The sequence below is a fragment of the Camelus ferus genome, chromosome 23 (genome assembly GCF_009834535.1).
Source record: "Camelus ferus isolate YT-003-E chromosome 23, BCGSAC_Cfer_1.0, whole genome shotgun sequence".
Classification (NCBI taxonomy): Eukaryota; Metazoa; Chordata; class Mammalia; order Artiodactyla; family Camelidae; genus Camelus; species Camelus ferus.
Genome location: NC_045718.1, coordinates 32,071,322 through 32,087,505, shown reverse-complemented (window position 1 = coordinate 32,087,505; position 16,184 = coordinate 32,071,322). Strand labels below are relative to the sequence as shown.

Sequence of the window (16,184 nt, the reverse complement as noted above, 5' to 3'; positions counted from 1 at the left end):
GTGATAGTCAGTGTACTTAGCATCAAGCTATTTAATGAGTATTGCCATGTTATTTAAAAAGTTATGTTTTATAAGCTTATTTAACATATGCCTAGTAATATTTATATTAATAAAATGTTGATAGTGGGAAGTGGGTATTATTTTAAAAATTAGTTGTATGTGTATTGTGACTGTTGGGGTGCTTTAACTTTCTGTTGGTTTGGGTAAAGTGTTCTTTCTGCCTGACACACCTTTGAAGTGTCAGAGAAGAAGTGGGAGGCATGGAATCAGAAGAATTGGATTCTTAGACATCTAGCAATTATTTTTGACATCTGTGCTAGGTATTTAATGAATTTTGAACCTTGTAACGCCCTTGGTCTGCTAATTGTCTTGGTACCTGTGGAATTGGAGTGTTTCTGTTTCTTGCCCAATTCTGTTGTCTAGGAAAGAGTTCTGAAGACTCAAGCTCTAGTCAACTTTGAGTTTCAAATTTCATAAATCAAGACACTCAATTCCCATTTTATTTATGGTTATACACAGCCCTTCTTTAAAGCTTTTTGAGGTATTTCTTAATACTTTGATTGTTTCAAGTCCCCAAATAGTCTAAATTAAAAAAAAAAAAGAAGACATGTCTGAATTCACTGTGGCATATAGTAAACAAAACCTGTCATTAAAAAAAAAAAGAATGAACTGTTATATTCAAATATAGCTACAGCAGAAGGGTTAAATATGGATGGAGCACTATTTGTCTTTCCAGGTGTTAACTGTTTTAGAGAAGAATAATAACTACATTTCTGTTTTTTTTTTTTAACCTTTATGCCTTCCTTCTTTCCTCAAATAGCTAGACTTTTACAAATATAGTATCTGACAGAAATTGCTTTATATTAAAGATGAAAAATAGCAACTAGTATAATCATCTTCTATAAATACTAGTATTTTTCAAAGTATATTCTGTGGGATTTAGTCTTGGGAGACGACCTGCTAGAATACGGTATTGTAATCGTAAACTGAGGAACAGTCACGTGAACACTGCCTTCCCAACATACACGGATCCATGTGTCAGCACGCGCCTGGAGGACTTACAGTGTACATTAACGTATTAATGACACTGAGAAGTCCTGTAGTAATAAAAACTGGTTTGGCTTTGTTTAGCTCAACATCTCCTACAACTAGGAATCTTTTTTCTCCTTAATATTAGTTGGTTGTTGGATGCCCTTTGTGTTCCGGGGACTACTCTTTGAATAATGAGGCTCTCCAGTGAATAATGTAACAGTATGTTACTTTGATGAAGTATCAAGGTAATGGCCCATCAAAAATCCACCATTATATTTCATTTATAGCTAATAAATGGACTTTAGGGAATCGCATTTAGAAGCTGTTAGAAACTTAAGGTGCAGTGAATCTTCCCTGAATTTATTTTACTATAGTACCTTACATTTATTGACATGAACTTTCCAAAGACTTAATCTCTCTACTTGATAGAATGATAAACTTCATTAATTCCAACTATTTGGGATAGCTATGTGAACCCAAGATATTGTAAAAAAAAAAAAAAAAAGATTTTTAAAGCAATCCAATTTTACCACTGTAAACACTTCATGTAAAATTATACCAGCAAAATATTCCCAAGTGAAAGATTCTGGATGGAAATTCTTTAAAGAATAAATAATAGTAACTTGTAATTAGTTCAGGTGCAAATATATAGGCACTTTTGAAATACTTGAGATTATTTTAAAACATTACTTTCAAAAGTTTTAGCTTTTATTACATGAATCTTATTTATAGTATTTGCTTGCTAAACTATTTCTTTATAGATTAATCTAATGCAAATTCTTATGTCTTATAAAACCTTATTTAGCAATCTGTATCCTAAATGAGAGTAGAATGAAACATGGAAATAAGGCAGAGGAGAGATCTTCTCTAATGGTGCAGAAGGAAAAAACTCTCTTGAGCACTGATAAAAACAACAAACAAGAACCAAAGACTTGACTATTACAGCTAAAAGGAGTAGTTAGTAAATAATAAACCAAAAAGAAAGGCATCTGCTTGTTGAGTTCTGTAAAAAATCCAGAATGCAAGCCAAGAAGTGTTAAATCACAAAGAGCAATCAAAAGATGACAAAGAAAACAATGAAAAGATGCTGGAAAAGAAAGATGAGGTTAATAGTGGTGGTTGTAGCAGCCAAGATAGTTAGATGTTGGGGAGGTCTGAAGCAGGTGCCACTTCACAGAAGAGTCAGCATCAAAAGGAGCTAAAGCAGCAGCAGAAGCAGATAAATGGTGTCCCTGTGACGGTTGCCACTGAAAATTGGCGTAGTACACCCCTGTTGTAGTGTGGTGTTGGGACTAGGAAAGACGCCCCAGGGGACTGCAGTAGCTCTTCACGTGCTACCTTTTTACATGCAAAGCATTTATCTCAAGAATAGATCCAGAGTAGCCCATTCTCTACTCTTTAGTTTTGTATTTTAAAAATAGTATTTACACATTTTTGTTTCCTAAAATTTTGTCAAATCAAGTGTTCTTACCAGATTTAATAGACCTAATGTGTTGAGATTTCCTCCAATTCCTTTTTACTTCCTTTGATATTTTATATTCTTTTATGGTATAAGAAAGTATAGTAAAGGAGAGGGTATCACCCATTTTGTAGAAATGGGGAAATGAAGGTGGAGGTTAAGTGGCTTTTCAAGGAATGGAGGGAAGGATTCTCTCAAACGTAGCTTAGAAACCAGGAGTTTGGTATTTTTTAGTATATGTGCTGCTGAAATGAGCACAGGAGTTTGGTATTTTTACAGGGAAAAATATGATGGCTAATTGAGCAGACTTTCTCGAATTTAACTTTTTAATGCTTGATTCTACACTTAAGTATTAAATCTTTCAAGTGTTATCTATATCAGTACTGACTAATCTGCCTTTTCATTATTAATGGAGAGCTGATCCAGCCTCTCCTTTTAAAACAAATTCTAACATTTGGTGTTCATTAGTGTTGTAACCGAAACAAAAACATTTTAATGGTTGATCCCAGAGTATTCTGAAGTTAGTGTAACTTTGCTGGGAAGGTATTTAAGCTATAATATCAATTGCAAATAGGCCATGAGCCAATTTTCAAAGCTGTTTCTAAGTAAGACATAGAGTATTTCAGAATGCAAAAAAATGCATTATATGGCACTGTGCCACGTGGCAAGGAAACAGAATGAAACAATTACAACGGGATTTGTATTGATAATTGTGTTTTTAAGTGAGTACTTTAAGATACTGTAAAGCAGAGTTTAGAATAACTCCCCAGCGTGTTCAACAATTGTTTTTTTTTTTTTTTCCCAGTTGTTTGAAAGAGGTGTTTTGAATATAAAGAAGAATAGGAGTTGCTGGAGAACAATTAAAACAAACCCGACATTTAGGGTTTACAGCTAATTAACCTGACTAAAAATGGGATGCTTCAAGTTTTCTGACTGTACATTTCAAGAACACTGACAGTTAATGTATCTATCAAGATAAAATAATGACTTTTTATGATCTAGTAATTAAAAAGGTAAAACTTTCACCGAAGATCCCTCACTGCTTGTTTTCAGCTGGGCAAAAGATTTTGGCAAAAGGATTCTTCTTTTAAAGAAGTTTATGTAGATGCCAAAGAAAGGTACAGTTAAGTATTACTAACATTATATGTGCAATCAAAAGTGACTTTGCGCTTCATTTGTCATCCTAATGCAAAAAAAGAAATGGAAGACAAAATAATTAGATTGATAGTAAATAGAATCTAATGGTTTATATGTGTGTTTTGACATTTAACTATGGACATTATTGCTTGCGAGAACTCTTTTTTTTCATCTCCGTATTTTTTATTCAAAGTTGTTTTCATTTGTGTAATTTTTAATGGGAGATAAAAGGCTTAAAAAATCACACAACTATTAGATCTATTTTCAACAAGTATTTTCAAAACATTATGTGGATTTGCAGTATGTATTCACAGTAGCACAATAAACATTTCTTAACACAGTTCTTATGAGTTTCTGGTTATTTAAACAAGATGTTTAGGTTGTTTTGAATTACTTTGTTATGACTATGAACTGATTTGTTTTGTGTGTGTGTGCATTTGTGTATTTTGGCTTTATCTGGATCTCAACTAGATAGTTTAATGCCAATTCTATCATAAAATTATTTTGAAGCTTTACTCTTTACTTTCTGCCCCCTCTCTGTTATGCAACTTTTTGGTTGGAAATATGTTTTGCAGTATAGTATTTGGAATGTGTGAATCACTTGACATGCTTCAATATTTAGAATAGTTTACAGCGGAACTGAATTTTCAGTGACTAGTCAATATCATTTATCTACTATTTTTAAATTAAATAAATTGCAGATTTGTCAGGTTTAATTTATAGGATGAAAAAATGTTGGCTTTCTAACAGTTTAATTTTTTTAACATTTTTTATTGAGTTATAATCATTTTACAATGTTGTGTCAAATTCCAGTGTAGAGCACTATTTTTCAGTTATACATGAACATATATATATTCATTGTCACGTTTTTTTCTCTGTGAACTACCATAAGATCTTGTATATATTTCCTTGTGCTATATAGTATAATCTTGTTTATCTATTCTACAATTTTGAAATCCCAGTCTATCTCTTCCCACACCCCGCCCCCTTGGCAACCACAAGTTTGTATTCTGTCTGTAAGTCTATTTCTAACAGTTTAATTTTTAATTTAAAAAAGTCAACTCAGTTAAATATAAAGTTTTACTTTTTAGTTTATTAACTTGTTTTTTAAAATTTATGTCGGTTTATTATTTATTTTGTTCTAGATCCGCATTGTAGAATCTTGCTCTTAGAATAAAACATCATTAGATCCAGATAGGCTTGAGTAATTTTTTTAATCATCCCAGTGATACTTGTATAGTGTTCTGTTGTTTCTTGAGCCTTTTGTTTTGGGTGAATGTTGCCTTCGGATTTTTCTTGTCTATGCTGGCCAGTATGATTTGTCTGCAGAGTAAGAGCTATGGGTGTTCATCAGGAAGAAAAAAGACTAGAAAGCGGGTTGATTTGTTTGGAAAGCATTTTCAATGATGTCAACACTGCCATCCTGATTAATGAAATCAAAATGTCAATTTTATGATGATGAATAAGGATAGGCAACAAGTATGGGAGAGTTTAAGAGCTCAATGTCAATTCTTGACACTTTCTGTTCAAAGGTGAAGTAAAGCTGGAAATCTAGAAAGCTGTAAGAGGACACGATCTCTAAGTTCATTTTCTGATCATACAAATATCACTGTGTTTTATGTTATGGCTTATGTATCTTTCAGATTACTTTAAAAAATAGATGCTATATGCATGTAGTACAAAATTCAGAAGGAATAAAGGTATAGAGTATTAGTCTCTCTAACCTTGCCCTTCAGCCAACCAGTTCCTCTCTTGGAGGCAATAGCTGATACCAGTTTCTTAAATTTCTTTCCAGAGATTTTATACCAATGCATGCATATATGTAATGTGTGCGTATGTTTTACAACTTATTATTCAAATTGTAGTACAATAAAAACAGTGTAATATCCCCCTTTTCCTTTTTTCCCCTATTCAACAACATATCTTGAAGATCATTTATTTGAGATACATTAATTGAATGTGTAGTGTATATCCTAGGAATACAGATGTAAGCAAAGCTGACCAGATCTCTGCTCTTCTGGAGCTCACATTCAAGTAGGAGAGAGAGAGAGAAGAGAGAAAGAGAGAGATGGGGAGGGGAAGAGAGAGAATATTAAAATAGGGTTATGTGGTAAAAAAATAACTAAACTGGGTGACTTTTAAATGGAGACCAGAATGATAAGAAGGGCCAGGCTAGAGACCTAAAGAAGGCCAGTGGAGATGGGGTTTGGCGAGTGAAGGGGGTGGATGGGCAGGAGCCAGACCATGTAGAGCCAAGGTAAAGGATTTCATTTTAAGTGTGATGAGAGGCCATTAACAGGTTTGTTTATTTGCTTGTTTGTTTTATCAAGAGTGTAGTATCTGCTTTAGGTTTTTAAAAGATAGTTCTGGCTGCTATGAGGATTGTAGATTGTAGATGTATCAGTGTATGAAGAGCTGCTTGGTTTCCATTGTAGGGATGGGCAGAATTTATTAACTTATCCTCTTTGATGGACCTGTCTGTTGTTTCCATTCTTGGATTTTATATGAATAATACTGCCATGAAACTTTTTGTGTCCAAATCTTGTTTAAAACATTTAAAAAATAATTTGGAACAATGCTGAAGTGGGATGACTCATAAAAGAGAACTAATAATATGCACCTAAACTTTGTACTACCTAACAAAATTTTGTGGAAGGCCAAATACCTTCCCCCTGAATAGTGTGAGGGGCTTGGCAAGTGTCAGAAGCTTTACGTGACTTCAGTAACCAGTGTTGAACGTTTTTGAGTGTCTCAGTTTTATTTTCTTTTAAAATTAACTATTGAGATGTAATTTGTGTATAATACAATGATTCATTTTAACTGTTAGTTTTAGCTGATTCACAAGTCTATACAGCCATGTAACAACCACCACAGTCAAGATATAGAACATTTCATCATCTAAAAAGTTCCCTCGTGCCCCCATACTCCTCAGTTTCCCCTCCCGCTACCGGCCCCAGGCGACCACTGATCTGCTTTTGTCATTGTGGATTAGTTTTACCTGTCCTCAAATTTAACACAAATGGCATCACATAATTAGTTCACTTTTGTGTCTGGCTTCTTTTGCTCAGGGTAATGTTCCTGAGATTCATCCATGTTGTGTGTACGAGTAGTTTGTGTTTTTTTATTGCTGAGTAGTTTCCATTTTATGGGTATACCACAATGCATTTATTCATTTGTCTGTTGATGGACTTTGGGGTTGTTCCTAGCTTTTTGGCTATTACGAATAAAGCTCTTATGAACATCTATGTGTAAGTCTTTGTGTAGAAATATGTTTTCAGATCTCTTGGATTAATACTCAGAAGTGGAATTACAGGGTCACATGTTAAGTTTATATTTAACTTCTAGAGAAATTACCAAACCATTCTCAGAGTCATCGTACTGTTTCACATTCCCACTAAAAATACATGAAAGTTCTAGATGCTCCACATCCATGTCAATACATGATACTGTTTTTTCAATGTTAGCCATTTTAGTGGTTGCATGGTGGTATCTCATTTGGCTTGAATTAATGTCTTTTCATCTGCTTATTTTCCATCCATGTAGCTTCTTTTGTAAAATGTCTATTCAAATCTTTTGCCCATTTAAAAACTGAGTTTTCATCTTGTTACTGAATTGTGAGAGTTCTTTATATGTTCTAGCTACAAGTAGTTTATTGGATATATGGATTGTGAATACTTTCTCCAGTTTGTGACTTGCTTTTTCATTGGCTCAATGGTATTTTTTGAGGATATACATTTTTGTTTTGATGGAAGTTTAGTTTATCAATTATCCTTACATGGTTTGTGCTTTTTGTGTCTTGTCTAAGAGATCTTTGCTCAGCCTAGGATTTTGAAGATTTCCTCCCAGATTTTCTTCTAGAAGTGTTACAGTTTTTAGTTTTTAATTTTTTACTTTTAGGTCTGTAATCCATTTTGAGTTGATTTTTGTATCTGAGTACGAAGTTTTGTATGTGTTTAGTCAGTAGAAATCCATTGAAAATGTTTGTACATGGAGACAGCTTTAAAGACAGTGTAGAGGTTACAGTGAAAGGAGGAAAAGACAGATGGTGTGAGTTGATAACGACCTGAACTAGGACAGCAGTCATACATGTGGAGAGAGCAGGGAAGATGACAGATTTTATGGCACTTTAGAAAGAATTGGATGGATAGTAAGCATGAACTGGATGGGGAATAAAGATGAGAATAAAGCTTTTGGTTCCAGGAAATAGTATGACCTGTGACCAGGACTGGAATATAGGATAAGGAAAAGATTTATGGTGAGTGAGAAGGGTTCTGTTTTCACACTATTGACTTATGTGATAGCAGGACACTTAGTCCCTGTCCACATGCACACATGTTGGAGCATAGCCAGATTCTTAGTGAAAACATTTCTTTCTTTAACCCTCAGTAACCAAATTTCTATGTTGTTACTTAGCCTCCATTATGTTAATTTTTATGGCTTCCCAATATTAAAGTTTTGAGTGAAGCTACTATATCTGCTGTATAAAAGAATGGTTAAAGGAAAAAACTGATGTCACCAAAATGGTTTCCGCTGTATTTCTCTCCTGTTTCCATTACAACATAACCAATAATACAGTCTTTCAGGTTTTGTCCAGATATGTAGACATTGCATATCATACTTTTCACATGAGTAAGTTTGAATTATTTTTTATTTATTTTGATGCTCAAATTATCCCAAGAACGGCCAGTGAAAACGGGCTGCTTCAGGCTGACACTTGTGTCCTTTTGACATGTCCCTATGATTGCTTGAGCATTTTCTTATATTCTGTCCTAACAAAATATTCTAGACTCATTTTGTACTTTCCTTTCCTAAGCCCTGTACTCAGTCATTTCTCCAAGCAGCTCTGGTTCTTTTCAGTGGAGAATGATATTTGGAAACAAAGATCTAGATACTAGCTGTGCTCATGGCTACTAAGTCCTCATTGCTTTTAGGTCCTGTCAGCAGACAGAGCTTGGACATTATATATAAATGTGCATGTATATACACACAGGTGTGTATTTATATAGTACATATTTATACTTATTTTTATATCTATCCATCTATATGAATAGCCATGAGTTCATATCTGTACCTTTAACTGTAATCCAGTATCATGGGATTCTTTTCCTAGGCTTTCTTCCCTATGTAAGGAAACCTGTCTCCCATTAACTGTAATATATTTACTTATTTTCTCAGTTCCCTTGACTAGAACAAATCTTCTGGCTATAATTGGCCAAATTTTTGCTGCAGGACATGCCGACTTTTCTCTCTCCAGCAGCCATGCCCAGCCCAGGGCAAAGGAAAAAAGATGAAAGAGAAGGCAGAGGGAGGGAGGTCCTCCTAGTGAATTTTGGCTCAATGATTCCATTAAATGAAAAGAATTGAAGGAAGAAAGGGGTTATACCGAATTTGAAACCTGAGAATAGTCAGTCTCTCTTCTAAAAAAGAATTTGTTTCTGGCTTTCATGTCACAAGCTAAATTCATAAAAATATATTTTTTAGTACTTTTTATGCCTTTTGTTTTATTTTTGACATTTTAATCTTTAATCCCCCTAAGAGTTTTTTTTAGGGGGGGAGTATTTTAGGACTTAACTTTAATTTTCTTTTTCCAAATGAATAGCCAGTTATTTCAACACTAATATTGACTAATCTATCTTTTCCCCACTGATTTGATTGCCATCTCTGTTGAATCCTGTTTTACATTGTTTTGTTTCTTTACTTTTATGTTCTATTTATATGTTGGTTTCTTCCACTGCATGCCTGATAGCGGGGCAGTGTAATATTACCTCAGGATGATTGTGATCATTAAATGAGAATTGCATATAAAATGATGAGGGCCAGCCATCTAGTAGAAAGTAGTCAACACACATTCACCATTATTATTGTCTCAGTGTAAAAGGAATCAATTTTTAAAATAGTAGGAGAGTAAATTGCAATAAAAAGGGAAAAAGCATAGTAAGAACTACTGACATCTCTTTTCTTATATAAGAATTTAGAGCTCCTAATTTTTCATACCATGCTTATAGAAATGGCAAGAGCTCATATTCTTTATGTACAGATAATTTATATTAAAAATGCAACCAAGATTAAATGACACTCAGTTATTCAGGATTATAGGTGTTCCAAATTATAAAGTCATTGAAAATTCTGTATTCCATGTTTAATCTTGAATAGTGAATGCATATACTATATTACATTATTAACAAAATGTTGCTGATTTCAGTACCTCATTCTAATATTATTTTCTCTGAATGCTTCCTTTAGTTCTGTGACTAAAATCATGTAAATCATTTGTATTTTTATAAGATCAAATCAATACATTTTAAAATCCAAGCATCTGTTCTATATATGTTCCACACCTGTGACAAGATGATTTTAACCATTCACTTATAAAAGAGAAACACATTTCTAGGGGTACCACAGCTTTGAAGCATACGTTCTGTTTTTTGCTTAGTAACCATGTGAAAAATACCAATTACTGAAACTCTGAGAAGAATGAAGTTACTTGTAAACCTAGTATTCATACAAAAAAGGCCCTCTAAATCAAAACCATACTGAGATGCAATAGACCAAATCTGTATAACATAAACCTTTCAAGATCAATGTAACTAAAAAAATATCCATGATCTGGGAAGGCAGCTTTAACAAAACAGTATTGTTAAAAATAACTAAAGTGAAACAGCTGGCAACCAGTCTGACAAACATGTACCATGACAGGAAGCTTTGGAACCCAAACCACCTTAGTGAGTGTGCAGAGTAAATGTTAGCGGACTGTTAACAGGCCATTTTTTTTTTTTTACATTTTTAATAACATCTTAATGCATTTGAAGTATTTTGACAAGTGGAATTATGGAATTTCCAAAAATTAAAAACCTAAATAAAAGTACCATTTCAGTTGAAATGAAAATCATGGTATAGAATGTTAGAAGTCAATTATATCTCAATAAAGCTAGGATAAAAAAGAAAATCATAACAGTTTCAGATCTTGATGAGAGTGCAATTTAGATGTTGGTATAGTGTCTACTAAGAGAGAGAATGTATTCTAGTGCCATTTTCATGATTAGAAAATTGTCCTCAAGAGGAATACAAGTATAAGAGGTCTAGGGATGCCTTTCAAGTGTCCGAAAGACAGGCTGTATAGTGAGCATGGCTATAAAAACATAGAGTTGGCTTTGAGATCCAACAACAGGTCTGTTTAAATCCCAGCTCTGCACTGGTCCGTTGAACGGTATACTTAACATTTCTGTACCTCAGTTTCTTGAGCTGTGTAACATATACGGTAGATCTTCTAAGGTGGTTGTGAGATTTAAGTGAGTAAATACATGAAAAATGCTTAGTGTGCTATTAGCACTCGAGCAACGCTTGGTGGACGTTGGCAGTAAAGTTCAGTGTAAGCAGACGTTCTCCCCTCATGCATTTTTGCTCCATCTTTCCTCTCTCTTCTGCTCACTCTTATTTTTTCCTCTTTCTCTTTTGTTTTCTAATTTTCCCACTTCTGTTTTTATTTCACTAACTTCCTTGTTGTTCATTCTTTCTTTTAACTCTCTTTTCTCCCACTTACCCCAAGTTTTTATTATCTTTAAAAATTTCCAAGGGGATGGGTATAGCTCAGTGGTAGAGCACATGCTTAGCATGCACAGGGTCCTGGGTTCAGTCCCCAGTACCCCGACTAAAAAATAAATACATTAATTAAAAAAAAATTTTTTTTTATATTTCCCAATTCCTTTTATTTTTGTCTGACAGACCCAGTGGCGACACTTTCTTCCTTTCCTAGGCCTGCCTGTATCTCTGCCTCGGGGGCTCTTAACCTGAGATCACTGAACGCCCTTCAGAGGGTCTAAAAACCCCTGAAACTGTATACAAAATCTTACGAAGAAGCATTTTTTAAGGGAGAGGGTCCATAGTTCTTTACCAGGGTTTCAGAGGATTTCACGAATTCTCCAAGGTTGAGAACCTTTGCTCCATAGGATGTAACTGCTCCCTCCCAGATGACTTGCTGGGCTTCTGTGCCATTTGCCTCGCTGGTATCTGGGGACCTTTTTTACGTATGGAAAGGTGCTCATCACTCTGCTCTCTACACTTAGAGAGTACATGAGATTTGTACCATTAGAATTTTTTACAAAGGAACTTAATTCTCAGGTAATTTATTAATTGTTGCATTACTACACTGTGGTTTCATGTTTGCATGCAAACAGCTTTATTTTTCAAAATGTTAGTCGTCTTAGAGATACAACATTATGTATTCTGTAAAATTTATTTTCCCTATTTCAAATATTCATAACAAATGGCCAGCTTAACGTAAAACAAAGGAGATATTTTTGAAGTTAATTTTATTTTTTTCCATTTCTATATGATGCACACAAGCCAACTTGGAAACAAAGCATTCAGTATTTTAGGTGCTAATTGTCTAGTGAAAAAACAGTATATTTGGAATCAGTTATAAATTCATAAGGAAAAAAATTCAAAACTGACAGCATTTGGGGTTTCTTTTAAGCCTTTGAAGAAAGGCATGTCGACTATAATAAAACAGTAATGTAGATTTTTAGTATGTTTTTTTCTATTTGGCCAAAGAGCCAGAGTTGTTTTCTTAACTTAAATCGTCATACACATGAATCATCATGACAGCCTGAAAAATTTAGAACTCCTCTAGGAAAAAGAGATACCCAAGTATCACATTCTTCATACATCTTAGCACGTGGGAAAGTCTAGAGAAGAAAAATATTCCTTTGAAAATAGCGTTTCTTTCATCTCTGCACTGGTAATTCTGACCTCAAAAAGAAAATGCCTGTCTTCAAGAGTCTTGATTCTACTGGGGAAAAATCAAACCAAATTAACAAACACAACTCCCCTCCCCCACCCCCTTAAAAAAAAATACTGGTGATTTGGCTTAACTAACTAGGTGCCATAATTGTGTGGAGCTTAGTTAACACAGCACCATATACATATGTAACAGATATGAGCTGAGTGCCTAGCACACGCTGGGCTCTGGGTGCATAATACTAACATGGAGCTTCAGATCCTTGCCCTTGAGGAAAACAAATACACATTTATATATATATGTATATGTATATGAATATATGTATACATATACTATATGTGTTTGTATACAAATAGTGAAAAGTGCAGTGAAGAAATGAATAGGGTCTGAATTTTGCTTTAGAATGCCATCTACCATTAGTAATTTGATAGAAAAAAGAGAGCCCTCACTTACTCTTTTTTTTTTTCCCTCACTTACTCTTGATGAATCTGTTTTCTGTGTTTTAATAATAAAGTTGATGGCCGGCTGTGATTTTTTGGCTGTTTCAAAAAGAAGGCACTCTAGTCATCCAAAAAATGTTTGTGCCTTGAAACATAAAATTTGCTCTGGAAGTGAAAACACGTAGCCATATATGCAAGAGATGTTGGCCGCCGCCTGTACAGGGGAGTGAAACTGGAAGAGCTTTATTATTTTTCATAACTGAGTTTCTTGACTTGTAGATCCTTTAACAAGGCTGAATCATAGAAGCTGATGTCCCAGAGTTCCTGTTTTGGAGAAAGCTCTGAACTCTGGGCTCTAAGGAATAATATGACTATTACCAAAATAAATCAGACCCTTTCATTTTTCAGGTGATAGAGTGATGTGCTTTAGTGCCTTCCTTTTAGGTGATTAGAGGAGGACCCTGTTGCGGAGCCTAAAGAGTCTGATTCAGTTTTTCTTTCCCCATTGTAAATGGCTAATTGTATGCCTACCCAGAAGACTGTGCTTTGAAACCTGAGTGTTAAGGGTATGATGGTGGTACCCAGCTTCTTGAGATGATCAAGATCTGGGGGAATGGGAGAATGGCTTCCCTAGAGCACTAACATTCTGTTTTCTGGGGAACTGAGGCAGTTCAGTCTAAATCATCTGCAGACTTGTCTTGGGAGCTTAGGGACCCTTCAGGGAACCCTCAGGGCTCTCAGTGGGAGTAGGTTTGTCAAGAAGGGAGAGGTTTCTGCCTGTCCCCCCCACTATTCCCCTTAACTAGGGAACTAGATACAAAGCAAAACAAAGAACTGGAAAACAGTACACGAATTCCTTGTCATAGAACCTTCCTGAGTTAGAGCATTTATATACCAGCTCTTGGTATGAAGAGGCACCTCGTCAAGACCTTTCACCTGGGCTCCCCTCTTCTTTTCTCCTTCTGCCACTCCTCCTGTGCCCCTCTCCTCACACAGCCCTTTTGTAGAAAGGAAAGTAAGGAAAAGAAACACAACATTTGAATTTCCACACTGTGGGAGCTATGTGAGACCAGTTCGAAATGATAGATGTAAACAGTTAATTGATATTTGAAAGCCCTAAAAGCTATAGTCTTGAATCTTCTAATTAAATGGGAAAATATATTATCTTCATTAAGAAGAGTATATATGGAAGTAGCCAGCACACTGAACTATTTAGCAGGCAACATATTTTAGCCAATAATGAGTTTTAACCTTCACAGGACTAGCACATGGAAGTCGTTATTATGTCCCAGTAGATAGGTCCATGTCACCATACTTCTTAAGTCAAGAAAGCAGCCCTCATTATGCACGGCTTTCTGATTTTCTCAGTTCATATTATTTGGTTGATAAATGCTTTCCAGGTTTAATGAAACAAAATTTAGAGAGATGACTAGCTTAACTTTGCAACGTTAAATGCTTCCTCCTTTTTATTTCAAAACATGTTTTTCTCCCTACCTTTTGAAGAGATTTTGACTTACTCAAATTTTGCATAATATTAAGAGTACCATAATTTATAAGCTATAAAAGTTTGAGGGCTTCCTATCTAATGTGCCTGGAATTTTTCTTCAATTATAGGAGTGGCAAGACCATCATTCTCCAGTTTCAAAAAAGAATGCAGCTGCTTGCAAGGGGAAAGCTAAACTAACAGAACATTTAATATTTTGAAAAATATGTCCTGGGGGAAAAGGCTTTTCTGTTCAAAAAGATATTAAATGATTTAGCTTGGCAGCTCCAGGGTGTGAATATTTTGAACCCCATCACTGTCATTTATTTTTTACTGAGTTCAATTGGAAAAACTGAAAACTATTCTGACATGTAGTCCTTTATTAGAACTCAAATAAGCCTTTGGCTGCAACTGCCTCCACGTTACTGTGATCTGCGTAGGCACATTCCACTTTTAGTGGATCAGTGTTTAATTTTCAAAATTCTCAGCAAATAGCAGAGCTGCAGCCAAAAATTCCTCCACTGAGATTCCTTCCGGCCCAGATGAAACTAATAGTTCCAGGCGATGTTGCTGTCATTCATTACTAATCCAGGTATGGCGGTTTACTGTTTTCAATTTTCTTTTTCTGAACTTAAAGGCAGTGTGTGCCTTTTTTCCCATGAGAAGCCAGTGATAATGTGCCTGAAAGTCCGGCAACTGGAGATCGTGGGCCTTTTCTACACTGAAACAGCTAGGCTTTGTTTTAGGGCTATCGTAGATACGACTTTGATGATAGACATGATACAATGGAGGACCGGCTTAGAGTAGGGCATTAAGGAAAAATAAGGACGTATTAGGGATTTGCCCCAAGTGTTTGAAGTCAGTGTCGCAAAAGGCAGCTGTTTCCTACCGCAAGTTATCGCTGATGCCGCTTTCCATTTGGGACAGAATGTTGAATTGGATGGACAGTTATGTTTTTATGCTTCTTTGAATTCTTGTTGTAAAATTAGTAGAATTTTTCAGAAACATTCAAAATGTTATCACCAATGATCGTATTGTTAAAGTCAGAATTATTTTGCATTTTGACCTGTCTTACTTGATACTTGAAAACTGTATGTACAAAATGAAGATCATAGAATTTGGAATCGAACAGTTCTGGCTTTATCTCAGCTGGCTCTGTGACCTTAGGCCAGTGATAGAAGATCTCTGAATTTTTTCATTCATAAAATGGCCTAATAGATGACAGAGTTAGTGTGAGGATAATAATATGGTAGCTATAAGGTACTTACATAAAGCCTAGGGCATATTTGGTACTCAGCAAATGGTAGGTTATATATTTATTATAAATTATCTCTGTGCAATCTGTCTACCCACCACCCATATACCTGCTTATCTGTTTATATTTATCTTCTAGTTGTTGGGTGGCCTCCCCATTTTTGCTAATCCAGCTCTAGTCTGTTGAAATTTAAAATATGAAAATATTCAGCATAATAGATAAATGAATGAAAAACTAAAGGGTTGCTGGCTATCTCCCGAGAGGCTTCTAAGGTTGTATTATCTTAGTGTGGCTTTGGTCTGGTGGTGTGCAGCATCCTAAGAGTAGATATCTCTCCTGGGGAGACTTTACCAAGGTCATAGACCAATGTGTGTGGAGTTACTACCTGCTAAAGGGAATAAATAGGATGATTTTTCTAGCTAGTACTGGAGTTTACCTGTGGGAGAAGTCATCATCATAGGGCGATTCCTTGGGGAGCAGGGAATGTAAAGAAAGGGAGTTGGTTATCGGATTCAAATATTTAGCCGTAAGGGTAAATATGGTAGATTGACCACATGTGGCATTTTCTGCTCCCAGTGAAATGATTGTAATAGAATGGAGAGGTGACAACAGTAGAAGAAAGTTGAACAGAATTTTGGAAG

The 16,184-nt window shown here is 35.1% G+C and overlaps 1 protein-coding gene across 2 annotated transcripts in view; it reads left to right on the top strand.

Moving 5' to 3' along the window:
• Nucleotides 1-16,184, top strand: part of DISP1 (dispatched RND transporter family member 1) — a 174,450-nt gene that overhangs the window by 39,991 nt on the left and 118,275 nt on the right. The window lies entirely within an intron of this gene.